General features: G+C 37.4%; 1 protein-coding gene across 13 annotated transcripts in view; it reads left to right on the forward strand.

The window, feature by feature from the left end:
* Positions 1-26,323, forward strand: part of BNC2 (basonuclin zinc finger protein 2) — a 452,504-nt gene that overhangs the window by 325,177 nt on the left and 101,004 nt on the right. The gene's annotated exons all lie outside the window — the stretch shown is intronic.

Consider the following 26,323-nt stretch of genomic DNA (forward strand, 5'->3'; position numbering starts at 1 on the left):
CATCCGTCTTTGAGAGGTCCAGCTTTGGATTTGGGAGTAACTACATACTAGATCCTTCTCTTAAGCTTCATGATACACATTAGTATAACACAGGCTCTGAGGAGGTCTAGAGTACGAGCCTATGAGAGTAGGGAAGTAGCTGTCTCCAACCCTTCCCATTTCATAAACTCTTCCCTTCAAGCTCATTTGAAGTACTTAGTTCCTGAACACACTCAGCTCTTCTCCCACATGAGCTATTTGCGTGTAAGATTTCTTCTGCCTGGAATACCCTACTCGTGTCTCTGCATGGGTAATTTCTTCTCTTTTAGGCATCAGCCAAAGTCTCACTTTCTTACAGAGGACCGTCTTAGCCAGTGTAGGTCTTTTCTAGTGTAGCTCTATCTTAGGACTCTGTTTCCTTCAAACTCCTATCACAATTTAAAATCAGTCAATTAAGTCAGCTGTTGAAATGTTTATTTTTCTGGCCTCCTCACTAGGGAATACCACAGATGCAGAGCACTCAATAAGTATTTGTTAAATGAATGGCTAAGGAAACCTTCTAGCTTGGTATAGCTTGATGTTTCACCATGCAACTGAAGGAATAGTCAGTAACTTCAGTTTGTCAAAAGGCTCTTAGTTGTTTCTCCAGGCTTCCTAAGGACTGACTGCTATAGCAGCAGCTGGGCTGTTGAGGGCAATAAGAAGAAAAGCAAAGGCTCCCATGCCTTCTAGCTAGTGGTCTGTGTAGAGTAAGTGTTTTGTGGTATCCATGTGGTAGAAAACATCAATATTAAGCAAACACTTGTATTTAAACAGCTCTTTGCGGAGCAAGTTCATATAAGTTACCTCTTTTCCTGCTCTTACACCATCCTCTTATAAGATGTTGTCAGTGAATTAACATTTGGTATAGTTGAGGCTCAAATAAGTGACTTTCCCCTGATCACAGAAGTGTTAATTGTCACAGTTGATACACTGTAAGCTTCCTGAAGATAACACATGCCTCTTATTCATCACTGTAACTGGCTTCCCAGCACCAACACCTAGGCTAAATACTTAATAGGGTGTATTAAATATTGGAAGGAGGATATTTTGAAGTTTGACTTGAATTCAGGTCTTTGACCCTATGGGTAATATTCGGATGTTTGTTTTTTGTTTTTAAGGCTACCAGCCTGTCTTTCCAGAAGGTAATATGTGAGAGCCTGTAGACACAGAGTGGCATGATTTTGGGGAATAGAGGAGGCCTGAGAGTCTGCAACTGACAGACTAACTTAAGATCTCTGATATTCAGTGGCACACCAGATGTGTGACCTTAGGCAAAATTGGGCGAAATGGGTTCCTCTTTTGTGTTCCTTTTCCTGCCTATTTCCTGATACTCCATTTCATTGTCTTTACTCCTATTTGCTCTCATTTCTGTGACTAAAACCAGATCTAATATTTATCCTTAACGCTTTATTGTAAATTCCGGTCTTTGACTTGCCCTTCCAGGGATACATACCTTTTGTAGTTGAGCATAAAAACAAAGGTTTTCTACCTAGTTAGTAAGATTTCAGCTGTACTATGTGCAGGGAGTGGAAGAGAGATGAAGTCACCTTTCCAGGGTTTATAAAAGCATTTCAAGTTAGATGGCAAAAGGGCTCTGGATATTGAGACAAGATTGAGTTAAATATGGAAAACTTTGCCATTCTTAGTCATAGTTTCTAAATCTTTAAAATTAAGAGAACTCCCCATACGTCTCTAAAATTAAGATAACCCTCCTACCTCTAACTTTGAGTGGCTGAAAAGATGAAATCATATAGATGAAACGTATGTTGGGAACTCCTTCTCAATAAATTTGCATTTTTTTCACTTATATCTATGTGTAACGTTAACTCTGACCAATGATAGCAGAGAAATATCAGTTGCTAAACATGTTTCCCTACAGATGCCAAATGCTTAATAAAAGGTAGGGAATGCGTTTTAGGCATTAGTCAGTATCAATAAGATAAATTGCAGTTGTTTTAGTAAGTACATCCTGAAAAACTACTAGTGGCATAACACAGCAGAAGTTTCTCTTTTCTCTGCAAGCCTAGTCTAGTGGTGAATGCTTTCCTTCCATAGGTGATTTGACAAGAGGTAAGTTAGGGCCATTGCTATTTTATGGCTCTGCCATTATCTGGGATCGTAGATTCCTCATCCGGGTGGCAACCCGGAGAGAAGGTGAAGGTTCTCTGTGGGATATTTTCATGGATGAGGCTCAGAAGTGTAGAGGGGTGCTTCTTCTCACATCACTGACCAGAACTTATATGTAAATGGGTCCTTGTGACTGAGAGGAGGAGCCAGGATGTATGGGCTTGGCAGGCACTCTCAGGAAAAATAAGCACAGGTCTGTGCTCCACTCATGTGTGGTGGGATAGCTATAATTATGCCTTCTTTTTATAGAGTTGGACCAGAAAAACTTAATGCAGCAGAGTCATGTAGTGAAGGCAGATTCATGGGCTTGAATCCTGGCTTCAGTTCTTACTAGACATGTGAAAAAATTAGGCTCATGTCTTTATTCACCTCAGTTCACTCACCTGTAAAACAGGGATAATAATAGTGCTCGTGGCTTTGATGTGAAGATAAAGTAGAATGATTTGCATAAAGCGTTTAGTAGTGCCACTTGTTAAGTAACCAGGCAATGCTGTTAATATATAGTGAAAAAGATGACGATATAGACTATTACAGACTACCACCAACCTGATCATTTTAGAACTTTGTTTCTATAAAGTAGCCTTAAATGCTGGATTTCACTGTGCCTCTTAAAGAAGAATGTCTTTCCAACCAGTAGAGAAAAAGGGTAGCTACTATTATCAATAAATAATATATACATACATACACAGACACACATATATATGTATGTACATATGAATGCACTTGGATATAAATAAGAGGGAGGAGTATGCAGTAACAAAGACTTTGGACTTTAGAGTTGGACAGACTTGGTTGTGAATCTTGGTTTCACTTTTTGGTAGCTCTGTTAGCCAGCAGCGAGAACATACTTGAACATCAGTTTCTTCATCTATAAAGGTTAAATCAAAGGATATTTTAAAAGTATGTAGTGCAATAACTAGCCCATAGCACTCTTATTAATATTTACCGTTACTACATTGTGAAGGTGTGTATTTTTGTGTGTGCATTTTTAAAAGTAATGGCTTGTTTGTTTATTTATTTATTGAGATGGAGTCTTGCTCTGTCTCCCAGGCTGGAGTGCAGAGGCATGATCTCGACTCACTGCAACCCCCGCCTCCCGGATTCGGGTGATTCTTCTGCTTCAGCCTCCTAAATAGCTGGGATTACAGGCACCTGCCACCACACCCGGCTAATTTTTGTATTTTTAGTGGAGACGGGGTTTTACCACGTTGGCCAGGCTGATCTCAAATTCCTGACCTCAAGTGATGCACCTCGGCCTCCCAAAATGCTGGGTTTACAGTCATGAGCCACCGCGCCAGGCCAAGTAATGGTTTATTCTATATATGACATTGTCATTTTTATCACCTTTGTATTTTCCTATTTTATCAACTCTTCTGGTGCTTTCCAAGCTCTGGCACGGAATGAATGATTACTTGATACATTTCTTAAAATGATTAGAGTATCTAGGATTGTACCTTATTGCATAAAATAAAACATTTAAAACAGCCTTTGAAATAGTTATTATCTGACCTCACAGGTTTTTAGGAAATTTCTGGAGCAGAAAGATCAGTGGATCTGGATATAAATTAATTTAGGTAATCCTTCAAATAGCAAAAAAATATTGATTTATTAGTATATATTGAGTATATAAGAGGAGATCTCTCAAAAAACTAACACTCTAATGGGTAAGCCATAAACAAATGATGGAAAGTTGTATGATGTGAACTACAAAAATATACAGATGACCCAGAAAATTGACAGAAAGGAGGGATTATTTGACCCCAGGTAAAGATTGGATTATCAACACCATGACATAAGGAAGGTATCATTGCACTGTGTCACCAATATGTGAATCTTTTTCAGGAAAGAAGGATCGCATGTGTGATTGGTCAGGATCCCCCTGTCTTTGGCAGGGATATACAAAAAATAGATGATTCAGAGCAGTGTATTGTATTTATAGTGTCTGTTTTCTAAAGTGCTTGGACCACTCTACAAACACTGTCCTGGCAAGCCTCCTAACCTCCCTATTAGAGAGATAGTTTCAGAGACTATTATCCTTGGTTTTAAAGTTAACAGTGATGGGGAGGCCTCAGGCAGAGGCAAAGCTGGAAGTGGAATACAGGGATTTTGAATCCCTTGCCAAAGCTCTAACTATTTGAACAGCAATGAAAATAAACACCTTAGATCCAAGGACAAAGCTTGATGTTTTGTGCTCAGAGTTAAAATAAAAATATTCCTCCCTTTACTCTTGCAAAATAAAAATATATGGCTTACCAGATTCCAGATTGCAGTGACTGCCGGAATAGAATTCGCGCCTGTGGAACATGAAGAGGGGCTTTTGCATTCCCTCGGGAGGAGCAGAAATGAGTCCACAGCTCACTGGCCAGTCTCCATTTGATAAGAATCAGTTCACATTTACTTGAAATGGACATTGTCTGTGATGGCACTGATTAAATCGTATGATCTTCCTGAGCAGCACTCATACATCCTTCTTGTTGAATTTAAAGTGAGCTCTGAGCTTTGGGTTTAAACCTTAATTCTAGCACCAATTAACTCTCTAGCCATACAAAAAGCACAAAATTTCTATGAGCCTTATTTTCCTGATGGTGCCTTCTTAAAGGAGCTTTCAGGATGAAGAGAAGTAATATGTTAAATTCATAGTGGAGCTCAGTAAATTTAGTTCCTTAAGTAGAATGATCTTCTAGTCCCCCCACCCCAACCCTTAAGTTTCTAGAGCAACAGGAACTTTATGAGTCTTCCAGTTGCCTATACATTTTATTTGAGCTACTGTGTCCTTTTCTAGTATTTCCCCCAATTTGACAGAAGAGCCCAGTGGAAGATGAGGGGGACTTGTATAGGAATGAAATCCTCTGTGACTATCACGAAGAGTCATGAGAAAATTCTCAAGGTTGAGTCCTAGTCTACTATCTGTTTCTTTTGAGTGACTTACATTTCAAGTGCTGGTATGTGAAATTTTGAAGGGCTGTGAAAAGTAGAAAATTAGATAAGGATCTATGTGGGTTTCTGGAAGCTTTTGCTAAACTCATACAGATGGGACAAATGGAAATAAAGATACATTTATTTGATTTCTGCATGATAGCCATATGTAATGCTGACAGAACTAGAAAATAAAATGTGGGCCAATACATTTGCTAGGAGAATGAGTGACCACGCATGGTTAGGCCGTGTCTAGGCCTGATGATCAGAAGCTCTTCTTGATTCTTCTGATGTTTGCATATCACCACTTCTTTCTTAGGGAAGTCAGTAGTGATTCTGATTGTTTACAGACCTGGCAGTTGTTGCTGATAGCCTTAGATTTTAAAGATGTAGCTAACTAGCTAGTGATGTCACGAACAATTGTTTTAGAAACCTACCATTGTGGTCCTGTTGCTATCTAGGAAGTTTCTTCATTTGTTGGTGGCAACTGAGTGATCTGTTGTGTCTTTTTCCTCTCTCCCCCTCCCACCCCCACGCCCCCCACCCCCCCACCCCCCCCACCCCCCATCTTCTCTCCCTTTTCTCTCTCTCTCTTTTCAGTCAAGGTAGACTTGAGATGGGGACTTGCATGGCTACAGTAGATCATAATACATGAGGCCCCCCAAATAAGAGAGTGAAACACTGACTGGGAATTTTCTGCTCGAACTCATCCTAAATTTACTATGTATTTCTTACCTATTAGCCCCCAGAAAAGCATATTTAGAGAGTTTGAGAACCAAAGGTTCTCTCTGTAAGGAAATGCGTTAATCTGATTTCCTTGTTCTCATGTAATTTTCTCTCTTAAAACCATAATAATAGTGTCAGAGGCAGCTTTCTAGTTAGTGTGAGTAATGTGGTTACTGTATTTTCTATTTTTATTTTAATGTGCTTTTCCTGCTCTGGATTTTTTTTTTCTTTCTTGATTTTAAAAACAGTAGTTGAGTAAATGTGGTTATTCAAAGACTGGCGTATATTGCATCTTCTCTGAGATGCAATTTCGAAGGAAGGCTCTGTGCACAACAGGCATTGTTTTTTCAGATTCCTTAGTAGGATAAATAGGAGAATGTTCGGAACACAGACCACTGACAGTATTGGTTTATGGTCATGGCAAGTCAGGCTTATTCAGAGAAACTGACAATAGAGTAAACCATAGGTTTTGTCTCTAGAGAATCTGTTAATATGAAGTCTGTTTATTTTATGGTGTGTTGATAAGATACAAAATTAGGTAACCAGGGTAGCACCTTAAATTGCTGCATTCATTTGCCACTTTTTAAAGTGTGCACACAAGTTTAGAAATTTTAAATTAACAACAACAAAATACACTTAAATTCCCTTGGAAAGAGTAATTAAGAGCTACTTGTCTCTGTGTGCTGTGATCTCTGCCAGAATTAGAGTTCCTGCTGAGTATATTCCATTGAGTCAGCCATCATTCCATCAGCAGCAGGGATTGCTTTTCCACGTATTGACATGTGAGGGAATGTCTGTCTTGCAGTAGCCATGGGCTTGTGCCAGATTCTGAGATCCATAGAAGCAGTTCTGGGAGCTTTTCAATTCTGAATCAGGGTTCCAATTCATAATAGCTGAGCCAGGGAAACCGGGTTGAATCTGTGGCCAAAACCACGGTAAAAAACTTTTTCCCCCTTTCCCTTCTTGCAGTGCTTTATTGCTTTAAAATATGAGTGCCTCTGTCCATTGATTCTCTGGTGACTTTCCGTTGGATTCAAATTGTGGTCTCTTAGGTGAAAAGGTCAGTGTGTTATTCATTCAGCCACACATCGATGGAGATTAACTGAGAGCAGTACAAGACATTTGGATCCTGCCAGACCTAGGGCACCTGAAGGAAGTTTATTTCTTTTCTCTCTAGCCTTTACTATGCCTGCTACAGAAGAGGATGGCCCTGTGTCTTCTGGGAGTGGGGGAGGGTTTTGATTGGCTGTGTGTTAACTGCCTCAAATCCATGGCCATGGGGCGAGTAAGAACCCTGGAGAATCAAACATGTCATCTTTGTAGCATCACCTGATTTAGTGCTTTTCCTCAGGTCTGAGACATCTCAGGGGGCCTTTTTCCCTTGCAGCACTGATCTTTCAATGAGGTGCTAGTGTCTGTCCTGAGCAATAACAAGGAAAAACCATGAAGTGTGAACAGCTCTTATTAGCGGGGTAAATGTCATTAGTGCCTCTGTAGCTTTCCCTGCAATCTGAATGCTCTTGTCAAAAGAGCGACTTACTGAAGCCTCCTTTAAAATCACGTAAATGGAATTTAAGATGCTGAAGTTTTACATTTTAATTAAGCAAAGCCATTAACTCCCTTTACATACACATTTTTTTTGTAGCCAGTTATGCTTGTATGCCTTATAAGGCTGTTGAAAAATTATCCAGAAAAATTATTTTAAGGATTTGAGAAGCAGTTGGTTAACTTTAAGTCAAAGTTTTAGATATGGACACCCTATACTCATGTGCCCAACCACTGTAGTATGCATATTGACGTACATGATAGGAGAAAACATTAGTATTTTGAGTTAGTAAGTAGGTCAGTTTGGATTAATGGAAAGTTTGAAGCTTAGAGTGTTTAATGAATTTATTCTTTTCAATACACAAATGGAAATGTTTTGCCAGTCTAAATTCCCCATAGTATTCTCCTGAAAAAAAATTTGTGTATGCAGATATTTGCTTCTTTTGCAAGTTTGAGAATTTCAGAGTAACTTCTGGTTACCCTGGGTTGTGTCTTGGAGTTACAAAAAAAAAAAAAAAAAAAAAACCATGTTAAACAGTTGCATGGTTGCGGGGGTCAGATATAGAAAGCAAATTATCTTTTTTTACTATGCATTTTAGTTTTTAATAAAAATGAATTGAGACATCTGGTTAAAACTTTGGTAGGTACATCTAGAAAAGTTACAGGTGGTGAATAGAAGTTTGCTACTCATTACTGCTAATTTAAGATGTGTAATTTGATATATTCTGTTTATTTAGTGTATAGTCTTTAAAATTAGATCCTCCATTCCTTTTCAAAATTCTAATTAGGTCACAGATTTCCCTTTCCTTCCCTTCCCTTTCCCTCTTTCCCTCTTTCCGTCTTCCCCCTTCCCCTCTTCCCCTCTTTCCCTCTTTCCCTCTTTCCCTCTTTTCGTCTTTTTCCTTCCCCTTCCTTCCCTCTCTTTCCCCTTCCTTCCTCCCTTCCTCCCTTCCTTCCTCCTTTCCTTCCTCCCTCCCTTCCTTCCTCCCTCCCTCTCTCCCTCCTCTCTCCCTTTCTCTCTTTCTGTCTTTCTCTCCCTCCCTCCCTTCTCTCTCTCTCCCCCTCCCTCCCTCCCTGCCTCCCTTCTTGCCTCCCTCCCTGCCTCCCTTCTTGCCTCCCTCCCTGTCTCCCTCTTTTGCCCAGGCTGGAGTGCAGTGGCATGATCTCAGCTCAGTGCAGCCTCCACCTCCCTGGCTCAAGTCATTCTCCCACCTCAGCCTCCTGAGCAGCTGTGACTGTAGGTGTGTGCCACCACACCTGGCTATTTTTTTATTTTTTGTAGAAATGGCATTTTATCATATTGCTCAGGCTGGTCTCAAACTCTTGACCTCAAGCCATCTGCCTGCCTTGGCCTGCCAAAGTGTTGGGATTACAGACATGAGCCACCACGCCCAGCCATATTTATTTTTCTCCACAAATATTCTATTTGTTTTTCCCCCCCGTTTTGAGGATTCAGGAAATTGTATTTATTCAACAGATAACTGGTATATTACAAGTAGTAAACAGACAGACACCATGCCCCTCTGTTACAGCTTTCAGTTTAGTGAACGTGGTATATTACAAGTGGTAAACAGACACACACCGTGGTATATTACAAGTGCTAAACAGACAGACACCATGCCCCTCTGTTACAGCTTTCAGTTTAGTGGAAGTTGGTGACTCAGGCCAAGTTAAGGGAAAGGAGATATCATTGGGTATGTTTTCTAATGAAAACATAAGTATGATCTATAATTATTGCAGTCATGAATTATATGTAAATAGACTCTTTGGATGTATTACCAATTTACTTGAAAAGTTAATGCTTTAAGGAATTTTAAACATTTTTCAGCTGCCTTGGTTGTATTTTAATAATATTAATTCAAACTTTGCAATTAATGACTGACTAAACAAAAGTAAATTTCAATCCAACCCCCACTTTTTGAATTAAGAACATTTATATTAGGTTCAGTTACTGAGATTTTGCTGTCCATTATGGAAAACCCACTTTATTTATTAGATTGTAGAAGGTAAGCAGTAAAGATATATTTCCTTCCTATTCCTTAAAATGTTTCGACAAGCTAATGAAAACTTATTTTAAAATTTCCTTTTAGTGAGAACTCAAAGATGATCATTTTTAGCCCCATCAGGATCGTTTCACAAAAACTGCCTGTGAAGTCACTCATTTAGAACGAGACGATCTCTGTGGAATTGCTGTTGCCAGTGCCACTTGGGGAGGAATTGGGCCAATTAAAATGTGGATGTTTTATATTAAGTTATGGTGCCTGTTAAAATAGAGTACCAGGTTTAGAATTTGTCTGTGCTCTCTTTGTTAGTTTCCTTCGCTCAGTGCATAGAATTTTAGTCCATCTGATGGCCTGACTGATAAGTAGTATATGTGTATAATTAAGGCGACAGTCTAGTGCCAGTAGGTTCTTCTGAAAAGCAGCGTCTGATTGGTGGGACAGTGAGAAGAACCTTCCGGCACTACCACCTGCTTTGTCCTCTCTTTCCTCTGTTGTACCTTACACCTGGATCCAGGCTGTTAACATAAATTATGATTGCTGAGGTTCATATTTTAGGATAACTTTGACAAAGAGACGTCTGGAGTATCAAAATTATCAAAGATGTACAGTAAACTTCTTCATAAATGTTTTTCAAGGCACCAGACGGAAGGAAACTTTACTGTATTACATTTCCCATATGGAAAAGTATCTGGGACCTGAAAGGGGCACACCCTTAGAAGGGGAACACTTCTTAAAAAGGAACTTTATAAAAGAATGCTATAGTATAGGGTTTTCATGTATGATTTATTCACTTAAGCATATTGCTTTGAGGGCCCAAACAGCATCCTGAGTATAAGTTGTGGTTTCCTAGACCTAAGGAGTGCCTGATAGTTTAAATTTCACAAACTTTTCAGATTTGCCTATGCCACAGGTCAAATATGCCTTGCTATGAGTCTGGTTGCCATTTATTTTAGTCAAGATTTGGCTTTTGTGAAAATTGTTGCGTTGGGTTTCTTTATGAAAGATAAATGTACCTTTTCCTACATGTGTTATTTTATATTACTAGAAAGTCAAGATGGTAGAATTTAAATACCATTGTGGTGAAAAAGGTAAGCATTATTTTTCTACAGTGTTCTTTCATTTTTGATATATATATTTTGTAATCATTTTCACTTCGTAAATATTATGTAACTGTTGAGGAGGGCTTGGGAGGATTGTGGTTCTTTTTTTGTTGTCCACTGTTTTTACAGCAATAATATTTCTAAAAGAGTAATATGTGGTTTTTAAGAATACTTTTAAAAGATTTTTCAAATAATACTATAGTGTTTTGAGTGCGATTCAAGGAAACCGTAAGTACTCGTGCATTTAATAACATCAGACTTTTACAGTGTACATCTAAAAGATAGTCCTAAAGAGGTGTATTCACTTTGAAGTGACATTCAGAAAATTAAAGCATATTTTCCTGCAGAATAAATGTGTGAATGGTATAGACATCTTCTATCCAGGGTAGTTGAAAAACCTAAATAATTCTGTTAAATCTGGAGCTTCTAGACATGTTTCAGGAATATTTTTCTGCTTAGGATGAGCTCTACGATATGCCATGTAATTTTCACTTTATAGGGTTTATGAGCAGGATAGTAGTGAGATTTATAGATGCTAATATGTTAGTAACATTTTAAATATTTAGTTTTGATAAAAGTAATATGCTAAACGGAAGGACTATATAGCTGAACTAACCTTGAGGAACACACAGTTCATGAGTAAAACAAACAGGTAATAAAAACTGCTTTTGTTTGTAGAAATTTGGTTTAGAGCAGAAACTAAAATTTGGCTTAGATAATGTTTCCAAAATTTTCTCTTACTTCCTTCCAAAATATATCTTTGGAAGAAAGAGCAAAAATATGAAGATTTATCTGAAAGATTATTATATTTTCTCTTCTCATTTAAAGTACAGTATTAGCTTGAGTTAGAATTCTATGAAATATTTATGGGATGTATAAACAAAGCTTTATTTAATGTTACAGTTATTGTGGACAGGGCTTAAATACAAGACTGAAGGAGAAGGGGAATTTTTTTTCTCCATGTCAAACAGGCTGTTCAATTTATGTTTATGAAAAGAAAGGGGAAAAAATAAAAACAAAAGGCTATGTTTTTGTGAGTCTTAAATTGTGAGGCTAGAAATACATTTAGATAGAATAAAAACTCACATACCCCAGCTTATTAGTGATTGACTTTTGAGACCTTCTACAGAAAAGAATTTTGCTGAACTTCACAACAAGAAAGGCCACATGGGGTATTTTAGACCACTTTTATTAAATTCAGTTAGCGTTTTTAATTTTTCCACAGTGTTGCATGCCTTTAACAAAGTCCATTCTGAAATATAGAATGGTCTATAAAAGATTTGGATGAGGTATAGAAAGGTATACAAGAACCAGAGCCCCAAGGGCATTTATTATTTGGTTAAAGAGTTTCATTTCACTGAAAGCTGATTTTTTTTTTTTAAAGTGAGTAAAGCATATGTTAGTGTATTAATAGTGGTTTACATTCCCACCATTTTATTATTTTTCACAAGTCTGTGGGTCAGCTGGGCATATCTGCAGTGAGCTGGCGTGTTGACCTGGGATTGGTTGGTCTAGGATGGCCTATTTACATATCTGACTATTAGGTTGTTACTGGCTGTTGGTTGGGGCAATGGAGATAACGGGGCAATTTATCATGCATCCTTCAGCAGGTTAACTTGGGCTTGTTCACCTGCAGATAGTTATAGGGTTCTTAAGGGCAGCAGGGGAGGGCAAGTCCAAGTGTGCAGGCACTTCTAAAGTGTCTACTTGCTTCATATTTGCTAGCATGCCATCAGCCAAAGCCAGTCACATTACAAAGCCCAGAGCTGGAGTGACTGATTACTACTCCAGGACATGGATACCAAATACATGAGCAATTTGGGGGCCAGTACTGTAATCTTGACTCACCTGATTTCGTGTCTTAGGAAGCTTCATTTGGTAGTGGTATCTATGTGGAACTAAGGAGTCCTGAGCCTGTACGTCTGGTTTGAAAGCTTTCACTGTAGTTCAAGCAGAAATAAGGCTGGCATTTAAGAGTAATGGCAGGGAGGATAAACAACAGGGTTAGATAAAACCACTTGCTGACTAGATGCACTAGATGAGGGAGAAAAAAGAGGTTCTCGTAGGTTGATTCCAGGCTTCAAGGTTGGGTATATGGGAATCTAGGAAACGGGTAAGGTTGTAGACCTAACTATGTTTGTAGTGAACATAGGACATTCATGCAGCTTCCTAAACAATTTCTATTCCTCTGTCCAGAAGTATTAATATGAAAGAGATGGAATCTATGAAATTCCTTTTTTAAAACTATTGCTTAAAAATTACGCCAGTGCTTTCTTTACCATTGGCCTTGCAAAGATGTGTAAATGACAATAAGTGTTTTCTCTTGTGTTTTAAAAACATATGGGCAATCTTGCCATAAACAATAAGCCCAAAAGTTTGGATTTCCTAGTTTCATTTCTCTGAACTGAGCAGCTACCTAGGATTTTTGAAAACTTAGTTTTATAGGTGATGAAGATTATTTTTATATGTAGAAATGTCAATTGTGACAAAAGTTAAAAATTTGGAAATCATTTTATCTACAGATCTACAGAAAAAATAGGCAGATTTTTCTTTCCACCTATATTTAATTTTAAGAATATGAATATTTGATTCATCCTCATTTTCATCTTAACAGATATTGCTACGTGTTTAACCAAAAGATTAAGATTTTTGAATGGTATGCTCTTTAGTTACATTTCAGAACCAAAGTATAAAAGTTTTGCTTTTTTCTGCGCTTTACTTTGTCATCTAGGTTAAACTCCTCCAAACTGAATATTTTTTGAAGAAATCATATCTAGGTTATTTATGAAAATATACAAAAGTCATCTTCCTGCTAAGTAAATAGAAAACTAGTTTGATCATGGTTTCTCTGTACTTCTTATAGCCGGATGGAGAATCATTTTTTTGTTATAGAGTATACCTACTTACAAAAGAAGATAAAGAGAGATACTTGGGGAGAAAGCAACTTAGTGCATTGTTTGTTTCCAGAAGACAAAGATGCAATTTATAATTTAAATTAAGATCAGGGTACATAAACTGTTAAGTATGATAAATGACAATGTATTTCAATTTTATATTATGTCAGTTTAGAGAGATGGATTAAGGGAAAGGATAATGAAGGAAGAAGAGAGACACAGATTTTTAGAAATGATTTTCTCATGATTCTTTATGATGTGGTTTTGCAGCCATGGTACAAATCAGAATTAGGTTGCACAGTTAGATGTCCATTCCTGCATTACTGTTGTGTGATTCTCTCATTCATGGGCAGTCTTATTTACTGTAAAACTAAAACAGGGAGACTTCCACAATGTTAGATCAAGGAAGAAACACATGCTTGATAATGGTAAGAAAGCTTAACAGTGCCAAACTAGTAGTCCTCAAAATTGCATCTTCTAATATCACATCTAGAGTTCTTTGCATTGAGTAAGATTTCTCTTTAAATCATAACAGTAATAATTCATTCAGGATAGGACTATTTTAAAAAGCACTTACACCATTATTGGTTTAGTTGATGGTCACAAAGTCTACCAGTGTTAAGTAGATGTGGATGTTTTTAAAAACGAATTTTAGAAGTCAGACATTTTTTGTAGTTACATTGAAATCTGCTATATTACTACTAAGAATGGTTGTCTTAAAAGTTGATTTTTAGATTATGTTTCTCTTCAACAAAATTCACTTCTGTAAAATTTTGCCTGCTGCTATAGGAAGACCTATAAAAACATACATTTTAACTCTAGAAATATTTTTCCTGCCTGATTATCTCGTTGTTGGCATTTGTAAGTTTTTTGAATGGTTTGCTATTTAGTTACATTGTGTTTCCTTTTTATACATGATTTACAAATAGCAGTAATGTTGAAAAATGTGATGTTTGTTTTAAGTTTATAAGCGACAGATTGAAATAATGAGTTTGTGGATGTACTATGTAATACAAATAGGCAGATTTTTCTTCCTACCTAGATTCAGTTTTAAAAATATGAATATTTGATTCATCCTCATTTTCATCTTAACTGTTATTGCTACATGTTTAACCAAAAGTAACATATCCCTAAATTTTTCTTATATTTTAATACCTATAAGCTATCTTATTTTTATTGGCTTTGATTCAGAATTATTTCTCTCTTTTATGCTTTATTCCTTTATATTTTTATCATAGATCAAATGACAGTTTTCAACAACACAAAGATTTGTAATGACTAGAATCTCATTTACTAATTTATTATAAAAACAGAATAATCTAGGCATTAAAAACCTGTGTGCCTGATACTTAATCTTTGTGTTTGTTTCCAGAGGCATGCAGGGTGTTTCCTGTCTAAGACACAAACCATATATTTCATTTGTCATATCTAATGTTTTTCATATCCGGAAATCATGCTCCATGTTATGTTTTACAAGACTTCGTAAAAATAAGTGATCCAAATAAAATTTATAGTTAATTTTTCTGTCATAGCAAAATTATCTCTTTCTCTTCTTTTTCCCACAAGGGTACAGATGGGATTGTAAAGTTTAAATGAGTGTATATTTACAAATAAAGTCTTAAGTTTTGAAACTAGACAGTCATTTATTATTTAGACATTGCTAGTGGTGTGTTGGTAACTTTACAATAGCTTTCTAAATGAAAACAAACAAACAAACAAACCCTGATTTGCAAGTGTTTGCTGATTTCTCTGGTGAAAATATGCCATGACGGCTGATTTCAGCCTATCAACATGAGTCAATGAACATGGAGTTGGGAAGAGATGCTTATTCACACATTATTATATGGTATTTCCACCACACTAGACATAAGTAGAAGCAAATAATCTTAAGAGCACAGATAATAAATAGTAAAATGTAGTCAAATAATTGTAAGAACATAGATAATAGTAAAATGTTGTCAAATAATTAGAAGTGATTAATTTTGAGTAACTATTATCATTGTTTTTAATATTTTTTCATTGCATGTTTCTAAAATTTAATTTTTAATGTCATCTGTGTTTGAACCACCAGCTCCCAAAATTTCTGAATGTTTAACAATCAGCTCTCATAGGCTGGCATGAGCCAGCCGTAGCACACTACTGCACAAAACCATTTCTGGTGAATAGGAAGATAGGTTGTGTCCATTGTAGAAGAGGACGTCTTGTGTCCGTGTGCCCAGGGAGGAAAAGCAACCATTTTCTGTTTCAGCTCCCATTACTAAACACCACCTGGTCCCATAAATTTTGGTATCTATATTAATATAAGGCCTTGAATGAGAGCAAAATACCAGTGTCTTTTAATAAAAGGACAGGGAAAATATTTAAGATTTTCATTACAAAATTATTCTTTTTTTTTTTTTCTTTTTTTTTTCTGTATGTCTCTTGGCTGTTGTATATCTCCTACTTGCACAATAAGCAGATCCTATAGTCGGTGCTTCCTAATGCCACTCCAGGATCAAGGATAAGCTACTTAAATAGTTTTACTCAGCAGGATGTATTGATAATTTATGTGTTAACAGAAAGTAGTAATTGTGTTGCTACCAAAAAAAACCCTGAAATCTTTAAAAATTTAATATGCATTAGCACTGAGATAACGAAATGAATAGTGTGTAAAGAATGTCATGCAACAAATGGCAGAATTTTAAGTGCATTTTGTCAAACTTCCCCATTTAAGAAGAGGGTGAACTCCTTCCTGTATTACTATTGGCAGCTTATCGGTGGTGTTACTCAAACATTTTGAACAAAATAATATGTTAAAGATATAATTGATTTCTTTGGGGGAATACAGGAGATCTCTAGATAAATTTATTTAGATGAGTTGACAAAACTAATGGTGTGCATGGTTAAGAAGAAAAATTTGACGTATTTTGTGTATAACCCTTTGAGTATTAATTCTGACCAGATCACACTGTAAATAATGTTAACTGTCATAAAATAAACACAGCCGGGGTTTGCACCATATGTTTTATAATGATTTTGCAGCTTCTTTTTTTTTGTTTGTTTTTACTGAAAATGGAACCTACTGATAGCTCTGTGAAGTTATGTTTATATAAAAGTAAATTACACTTGTACGTTAACAAACTTGGCTTCACAGACCAGTGTCTCTAGGCGGTTTTTGTTTAAAAAAAAATTAAATGAAAGAAAAACTTCTCCCTCTCTCACTCGGTTCTTTTTTTTTTTTTTTTTTTTTTTTTCCTATTCCCTCAGAAACATCGTCTCAAACAGAAATCTGCCGTAGCATCTTGTTGCCACTTTCTTGTTTTTGCACATGTGAAGGAGAAGCCTTTGGAATGCCACCCAGAGGAGGGAAAAGCCTAACCACTGAACTGACAGAGAGTGTTTGGCTTAAGTAGCCCTGGAGTGGCCTTTCAGACTGAGGCTACTGTGGTCTTCTAGTTTGTTTTTGTTTTCTACCTTCTTACTTGCGAGTGTTTAACACTGCCAGAAATAAAGGCTTCCTTAGAACATTTAGGTAATTTTAAAAACTGTTATTATTTTCATAATCACCATCTCCTCTTGATCTCAGGGGAGGCTAGGCATCCTTGATTATCTTTAATAGAGCCTTGGAAACTGATAGTGCCAGTGGGAGGTGGGTGGCAAGTTTCGTAATATGCCTGCCTCCCCCTGCCCCCTCCCGGCTCATTGCTAAATATGTCTCTTGGCAGATCTGACAGTATCCATAATTATCAGGCACCGTGAGCCCTGCTGCAGAGCTGCTTGTGCATGACACCTGTCCAGCTCATGCTCTTCTCCTGCATCTCCTCGTGCCTCGGCTTGCTGGCTGGCCGTGCGTCAGAGCAACAGTCTGCCGTTAGTGAACTCATTTCTCTTCTTGTCAGATTCTCAGACACCAGAAGTTCTGCCCACACAGCTTACAACATACACCATGGTTTGTGGTGCAATCCTTCACACAGTAGGCATTTCATAAACTTTTGTGAACAAATGCAAAAAGTTAATGCAGATATTGTAGTTTTCCATTCCCCCTCTATGAAGTGCTTTTCCCGCTCTTGACAGATTTCTCAGCATAATATCATATTTTCCATAGAAGTGGATCTTGATCATCGCCCTCTCTCCTAGACAGAGAAAAGGCTCGTCAATTTTTTTAGACTCCTGAGAGAATCCAGGGAACCCCAATTGGCTTTCATAGTGCTTAGCAATTCTCATGAAGAGGGAGGGGAATGTGAAGTAGAGAAAGGTACAGTGATTTCTATAACTTTTGTTCCAGAAGATGTTAATAAGGTAAAGATGTTGTTAACTAAATTTTTCCGGTGTAATAAAACTTGAAGCTATATTCAGGGAGAAAATCTGCAAAGAGAGGAATTTTGTAAAGGGCAAGGTGAACAGTAATGCCACTTTCCGTAGTTCATGCCTGTACACAGTCAACCTTAGAAAGGCTTTAAAAAAAAAAAAAAAAAAAAAAAAACTTCACTTTTTTGGCCGGATGCGGTGGCTCGTGAACTTTGGGAGGCCGAAGTGGGCAGACCACGTGAAGTCAGCAGTTCAAGATCAGACTAGCCAACATGATGAAAGTGAAACCCCATCTCTACTAAAACAGGAATTAGCTAGGCATGGTGGTCCACACCTGTAATCCCAGCTACTCAGAAGCTGAGGCAGAAGAATCGGTTGAGCCTGGGAGGCAGAGGTTGTGGTGAGCCAAGGTCATGCCACTGCACTCCAGCCTGGACAACAGAGCAAGACTCCATCTCATAAATAAATAAAAAATAAAACTAAAACCTCAGTTTTGAAGGAGAGGTCATAGATTTGGGTTTGGGGATTTATTTAATGGCACAGTTGTCAGGTATTCATAGAAGTTTGGATTAAGAATGAAACTTTTCATCCTTAGAAACTATAGCAGTCTATTTAATGAATAGCATACTCAGAAATTATGACTTAATATTTTTATTATTTATAAAATTTTATTCCCCTAGAACAACTAGTAATCATCATCTATTACGCAGTTTTGACTAAACCCTTTTTCCACAACAGGGACCAGAATTAGGTAAGAAAATTTGGGAAAATGTCAAAATATATCAAAGCTTCCTTTTAAATATGTGCTATTGGTTTTTGATTATGAAAGTAATACAAAGTTAATATGAAAATCAAACATTGCAGTAATATATAATGCAAAAGTGAAAACCATCCATAGCCCCTTTTTGTAGAGGTAACAGTTCTCCATATGTTATCATTATCATGTATCTATGGCACTAATTATGATTATTAGTAAATGGATTCATTCTGTGTATATTTTTCTTATATCCTACTGTTTAAAAATATATCTTGTGGTTGACCAAAAAATATCTACCCACTTCCACTCAAAATACAAAATATCCGTGTCAAATCCCTGGAGCCTGTGAATGGTACCTTATTTGGAAAAAGGGTTTTTGCAGATGTGATTAAGTCAAGGATTTTAAGATAAGGAGATAATCTTGGACTCTGTGGGTAGACCCTAACTACCATCCTGTGTATCCTTACAAGATATTAGGAGATAACACACAGAGGATAAGACATATGCAAAGGAGGAGGTGAGGTAAAGACAGCGGCGGCAGAGCCACCGGAAGCTAGGAGAGAGGCATGCAACAGATGATTTCCCAGAGCCTCTGAGTGGAACACAGCCCTACTCACACCTCGATTGCAAACTTCTGACCTCTGGAACACAGAGAGAATATGTTTCCATTGTTTTAAGCCACTACAGTGGTAGTAATTTGGTGTGGCAGCCCTAGGAAACTAATACAGGCCTCTTTCCATGCTGGTTTAGAGAGATCTCATCCATTCTTTGAACCGCCATATGATTTCCCATTATATGGATATACTATAATTTATTTAACTAGTAATTTATTTAAAGACAGTTGGGTTGTTTTCAGTGTTTGGGCTTTTCAAACACTGTTGTAGGAAATATCCTTATGTGTATTTATTACTGTGTATGTTTGTTTTTGTAGAATAAATATTTAGAAGTAGAATTACCAGGTCATCAAGTAGGTACTTCTAAAACCATTGTATTTTGGGTAAATATGACATCTGCCACTTTGATAGGAATATTTATGCTACTCTATCATAACTCTGGACCATAAACGAAGTAGATAACTATAGAAACCATCTCATGTATTAACATTTAGAAAATCAACAGTACAAGTTGTTCCTCTCAACTCAGTGTTCTAGAAAGCCTGGAAGCTCAATATATACTCAGTTGAAAATCTGTGAAAATAAATATCCTCAACAAGTTTTTATATTTTTGTTTCTCTAGGAACTGAAAATTTCTGTGACATACCTATTGTTTTCTCACCATGAAACGAGCTGTTAAAGAGAAGAGAAGAAAAAATAAGAGAAAAAGTTATATTCAAGAACTATTGTCATTTTAGAAAATAAGTCATATATTGTTAATGGAGTTTGTTAGTAACAATTAATAATTACTCAAAGTTTTAAAGACCAAACTCTATCATTTCTTGGTCACGATTTTTCTTCTCATTTTGTCATTCCAACCCCATAACTCTTCAATCTCTCCTCACTCCCAAGTCCATTTTACTCTTGATAATACAAGATGCATTTGGCATCTGTTCTGTTGTTAAAACCCTCAGGAAAAATTATAAAGCTGTTCTTGCAAATTCATCATTATTGTTAAGAACCGTAATTTACCTCATGGTTATCTTGTCCTTTTTCCACCTCTTACCTGAGCTCTGGGATGACATTGCCTTCCTGGGTGAGGCAGCATTGCAGCATCTCGTCTCTCCCACCTTAATTTGTCACGATGCGTTGCATTTGGGTGACAGGCAGTTGTTCGTGCTTGAATAACTCAGGATTTGAATTCTACAGTTTGTGGCATCCATGTAATGCTTAGCAGTAGGTACAGCTGTTAACTATTCGCTTATAAATAATCTTTTTTGCCTCTCAACCTGTCTCCCAGGTAGTGTACCTGTCACCATTAATAACTCTTCAGCCGCTCCCTAGTGATTTGACCTATCAGTTGTCGTTCACAGAAAAGTGGTGCTCTGGCCTGCTATTGAAGCTTATGTAGGTTCTTTCAGCTCCTTAGTCACCCCAGCAGCCATATACTTGCAGGAAGTTGTGTTGGTGGGCTTCACAAGCAGGCAGCTGAACACCTTCTCGTGCCGTTTGAGAAAGGTGGCATTATGTTTTGAACAATAGATGGTAAGACTCCCATTTAGACTGCAAAACAGTGCCACGGGTAGACGGGGGTCTGGAGGAGATGGGTGGTGAAGATGACCAACAGCAGATAAAGTTTCCTGTCTCTTTGATGCTGTACTTGCACCTAATTATCAGGGCATCATCATCCTCCTCTGATGTTTGCAAACTAAGGTTGGTTAGTTTGATCAGGTTAATGAATCTGTCAGGTACGGCATTCTGCCTGTTTCTGAAGCTTAAGAATGAGAAGCCAGTAGCTGTCATGCAGAAGATGTGAACTGCCCCCCAGTCCTTGTTCTTTAGCAGTGTCATTCCTCTGTTTGGACATGTGCTCTCTTGCTTCCACTCTCTGTTCCTGAAATGTGCTGTTTCCAACACTTCTCCAGATTAATTCCTACCTGCATTTAGGTCTCAACCTAGCCATCACTTTTTCAGGAAACTGCTACTGCTCTCTCTCTTTGGCATTGACTGTACCAACTAAAATGCCCATATGGTAGTTTTCGTTTATTTCCTATTATGCTCTACAATAACTGCTTGTTTACTTGTCTTTTTCTCCTACTGGATTGTAAGTTTTTTGATGGATGATACATAGTGTTGTTTGCTATATCCACATTCTGGGCATGTCATAGAATCTCAATAAATTTATGTGAAGAGAATGATAATTTATTTTTTATGAACTCACTTTCCATTGACATATCATGGTCATATCAATGGGGAGTTCAGGCAATAAAGTATGGCATATATTGTCTACTGTATACTGTGCTGGCACTAGGGGTTCAGAGAGGAAAACATTTCAATTGCTTTTTACCCTTTTAGTGAGTGACTAATGTACATTTCTTTGTCTGAGGGTATGTCTTGGCAGTACAGGATTTCTTCAGACATGGCTCAGGAAATGGCCGAGAGTAAAGTGAATCACAAGGGGAAAAAAAAAAAAACCATAAAACTATGTTGGGAAGTAATCCCAGTGTTGGTGGACACACATTATGTTTTTAAAAATAAATCCTCCAAGGAGATAAATCACTTAGGTATTATGTTGGTTTGGTTTTCATTTGGAAATGAATTTACCTTGTAAACGATCTTTGTTATCCTTATGTCACTGGGTGTAAGGAATTAGCAAATGATCACATTTTAATACCCAGAAAAATGCCATATTCTTTGCCACACAGATATGTACACATATGAATACATATATGTGTATGTATGTGTTCCTTTATATAGAACTAAACACAACAGCGATCTGAAAAGACCAACAAGAGTAAGAAACTTAGCATTTTAGGGAGGCTCAAGAAAAAAAAACCCAGAATGAAGCATTTTAGTTTACTTTTATAAGGATAAGGACAAGTTATGTCTGTAGGAACTTATATACAGTATCTAGTAGATAGAATGATAAAATATATTAGGAAACAAAAAGTATTTGGTCAGGTTCAAGGATAGACTCTTAATTGTGCTGTATCAAATGCACTTTTAAAGTTAAAAGGTATTCTAAAAAGGAATACATGCCTTTATTAAAGAAAAATTATATAAACATCTGTGTGGTTGAAAGTCTGATATTGGGGTATAGTTCTAGAAATAGTCTATGCATATAAAGCATGACATATCTTTCTGTGTGTTTGGTAAAAATGGTAAAGGGGAATATAGTGAGCACATTATTCTGTACTTTCCATTTTTCACTTAATGATATATCTTGTAAACAACTTCATATCAGCACATAAAGAGCTACCTCATTCTTTTTTAACAGCTACATTGTATGGATGTATCATGATTAATGTGCCTATCCCTTCATACATCGATAGACTAGGTGTCGAAACATATTTTTGATCTTTGGTATTCCAGTTGTTGACGGGATAAATGGTAGTACATTGCTTTTATTTGCATTTCTCTTAATGAGTAAGGTTTACCATCCTTTTATGATTATCAGTCATTTCTGTTTCCGTTTTTTTCTAAATGTCTTTTCAGGTTCTTTCTATATTTCTATTGCATTGTAAATCCTTTTCATTTTTAGCACCTTTTTGTATCTAAAGAGAATTAGCCCATAGTATAGCTGTATTGTAAACATTTGTTCGCAGTTGGTTTTCAGCTCTTTACCTTGTTTTTGCTTTTGCTTTTCATTTGTTTTTGTTGCATATTTGGTTTTCTTTTTTTAAGTTTTGTGTGGTTTTATTATCTTTTGATTGACTTTTGATTCCTGAATCTGGCTTAGAAAGATCTTCAAGTTCTTAAAAACAATGTGAACTAGTTAATGTTATCTAGTTATCAATGTTACCTACTAGTATTTTATGTAGTAGTTGTATTCAGTGAATTTCAATCTCCCTCCCCACACCCCCACCCCCACCCCCCACGTCTCTCTCTGTCACCCAGCTGGAGTGCAGTGATGCTATCACAGCTCACTGCAGCTTTGATCTTTCAGGCTCAAGTGATCCTCCCACCTTAGCCTTCTGAGTAGCTAAGACTACAGGTGGGTGCCACCACACCCAGCTAACTTTTGTATTTTTTGAAGAGACAGGGTCAAACTATGTTGCCCAGGCTGGTCTTGAACTCCTGGCCTCAAATGATCTTCCTGCCATGGCCTCCCAAAGTGCTGGGATTGCAGGCGTGAGCCACCACATCTGGCCTGAATTTCAGTCTTACTGAATAAAATTTTTCAGCCAGGATTGTTATGTTTCTTAAGGTAGTGAATGTTGTTGTATAGAGCTTATTATTAATAAGATTTTTCACTCATCTATTTTTTTCTTCCACTGTATTATTTTAATGATGTTTATTTACACAGAGTATGTTAAACATGTTCAATAGATTATTATACATAGAAACATCAGAATCCTATTTAGCAAATAGACTAATTTAAGCTCTTAATATTTTTAGGTCTAATCCTGAATGTGTATTTAGAATAAGAAATCACTCCAAAAAAACAGAAAATGGAAACAGGAATCAAGGAGATTTGGGGCCTTTCCTTCTAAATTTCCTTAGGGAACTTGTCAGAAATGCTTACTTAGAAATCTTGCCTGTTTGCACTCTGCCTTCTCCTCACCACCTAGGATGTTCTCTTAGTCTGAAACTCCTAAGGACCTAGGCAAATGAGAGACCTGAGCTGACGCCCCATTCACTCTCAGGTAAATCTGGTGTCCACTAGTAGCTCATACTGTACTTCATTACACTTTCCTCAGTCATTAACACTGGTAGCATCAGTTCCAGGACTGACGGTTTCAAAGGGTCGCAGTCAATTCTGTTGCTACTGGTTTCCTTGTCATTTTATTTAACTTTATTGTCTTTATTATGATTCGCTTCTCTTACCATGCATGGTGTTCTCACCCCAAGTGCTCATTAGGTAGTAAAGAGGAAAAGGTGGAGATTGAAGAAGCAGCTTATTTCACAGCATAATCTCATATAGTGTTGTTTTGTTTTTTGGGTGAAGCTAAAATCTATTAGAGTTGTAAAATAGAACAGTTATTAAAAGATTATTATTATTATTATTATTTGAGATGGAATTGTTGTCCAGGTTGTAGTGCAGTAACACGATCTCAGCTTACTGCAATCTCTGCCTCCTGGGTTCAAGCAATTCTCCTGCCTCAGCCTCCCAAGTAGCTGGGATTACAGGTGCCTGCCACCACGCCTGGCTAATTTTTTGTGTTTTTAGTAGAGACAGGCTTTCACCATGTTGGCCAGGCCGGTCTTGAACTATTGACCTCAGGTGATCTGCCCGCCTTGGCCTCCAGTGTTGGGATTACAGGTGTGAGCCACCGTGCGCAGCCAAAAGATTCTTTTAATCTTTTTTTGTATTCTTTTCCAGAAAGTTTACACCTTTCTTCTCTTTAGTCATACTTTGAAGAGGGTTTAACAAGATTCACCTTCACAGTTGCTTTTCAAGGCAGCATTAGGACCTGACATTAATTGTTTTATTTTAAAAGCCCTTTCCATGTTATATTTGTGAACAGAGCCATTTTCATTGTTACTGTTTTGAAAACACACAAATAGATACTGAAACTCGGTACCTGTGTTTTCTGTTACCAGTTCTGCTTCCATGTTTCATTTTCACTGTTCTCAGTCTTCCGATTGAGTGAATAATTGAATGATGACTTGAGAGATTGGTGGGAGTGAACTCTTGGAGCATCCAGCTTTCTTTATGGGACTTAGACTGGCTTTTCTTTCCCATCATGGTTTTGGACTATACTTTTCTGGACAGCTGGGGGTTAAAACAGAGTGGTGGTTTTGATTTTTGGCATTTTTCAGCTGCTCCTCGGGAGAATATAAAGTTCCTGTGGAGCAGGTCCAAATCAGTGGATGTTTAAGAGAAGGGGGAAGAAATAGCTGAAGAACATTCTTCTGTGACTTAGTTGCCTTCTGTTGCATTAAATGGATGGAAAGGGGGAATAAGTGTTGGGCTTTATAGTTTTTAACATTAAAACTCTTTTAAAAAACTTCAAACCTTAAAAAACATAAAATGACCTTCAGGCCTCTTGGCTCCCACTGTTCAGGTTATCAAGTCTCGGTCACACCCTCCCCCTTCCCTGTAAAAAATCTAGAGTGAAGTGTGAAAAGCATCAGAAAGTCTCCTTTTGCCAGTTCAGCCTTTTAGTCGCTTGCCAGCACCTTCATCTCTTCATATGTCTCTAGCTAAGGTCTTACATGGAACAAAAACCCGACAGCAATGGAGACCAGATGCCGGTATTTCTTCTCTGTCACTTGGCTGCTGAGCAGATGGAATTTATATCAATCGGGCATGCTAGGAGGAAGAGGCCGTGGCAGCCAACATGTGGAACTGGGGCTGAGTGACATTTCTGCTAATGTTTTGTCCTTGTAGAACATTATGCTTCCTCTTTGCTTATGAGCTGTGGTTTTCCTGACTCAGACTAGGTTCCAGCTCCAGCTGGAATGGCTGTCGCTCTTCCCCTCTCCTCCTTCCCCCCTTTTCAGGGAGTGCTGGGAGCTAAGGAGGAGTAGTGGGGCCTGCACAATGGAGCTCTTTATTAAAATACCTGACATCTGCATGCAATGCACCAAAATCATCTCAGCTCAAGTAAAGGAATGTGCTGGGCATTACTAGTCACTTTTTGTCTGGTGCTGTGTGCTTGTTTGATTTATATAATGAGTGAGTGCCTCTGGCAAAAGAGGATGTTGAGCATATTATTGGAGGAAGGGAACTTTTTAATTTTTTCCAAGAACATTGTCACAGACAGGCCTAATACTCATACAAAAATATGAGTATTTAAAAGCAGTTGCAGCTATCCCATGGATTTCTTGCTGTAACTTAAAAAATGTTACACCCCCCTCCACTCCATTTAAGGTAAAATCAGAACTCAAAAATCCAATTTAACATGATTGGAGTTTTAATGTTGGTGACTACTGTTAGTAGGAAGTAACACTTTTAAGGAATCTCATGTAACAAAGAAGCTCTGGAAGGAAAACAAAATACATGTCAAAAAACCATAAAGGCACACACATAAAAAGAATTATTGATGAGTCTTTAATTCTCATCCCCTCTCTCAGAACAGTACATTACTCTTCATACCACAAGAAATAGGCATATGTGCGCAACTTATATTTTCTTCTCTAATAATGTAAACCATTCACATTTTACCTGTTTGTGGCAAGTACATGACAAATACCATGTTAACACGTTATTTCATAAAGCACTGAAGTGTCATGACATTGCTGCTCACTTTGCAAAATCAGTAGCACTGTCCCCATTCCCACTTCGTCACACCTTTTATTTCTGGTGGAAATTTGACTTAAGATTTTGGTTGGGTTGTGGAAAGATTTGGAGGACACCAGGCAGGGGAGGTGGAGGGAGATAGAACTTCCACTACTTTTGTTCCTTTCT

The sequence above is a fragment of the Macaca fascicularis genome, chromosome 15, assembly GCF_037993035.2.
Source record: "Macaca fascicularis isolate 582-1 chromosome 15, T2T-MFA8v1.1".
In the NCBI taxonomy this organism is placed as follows: domain Eukaryota; kingdom Metazoa; phylum Chordata; class Mammalia; order Primates; family Cercopithecidae; genus Macaca; species Macaca fascicularis.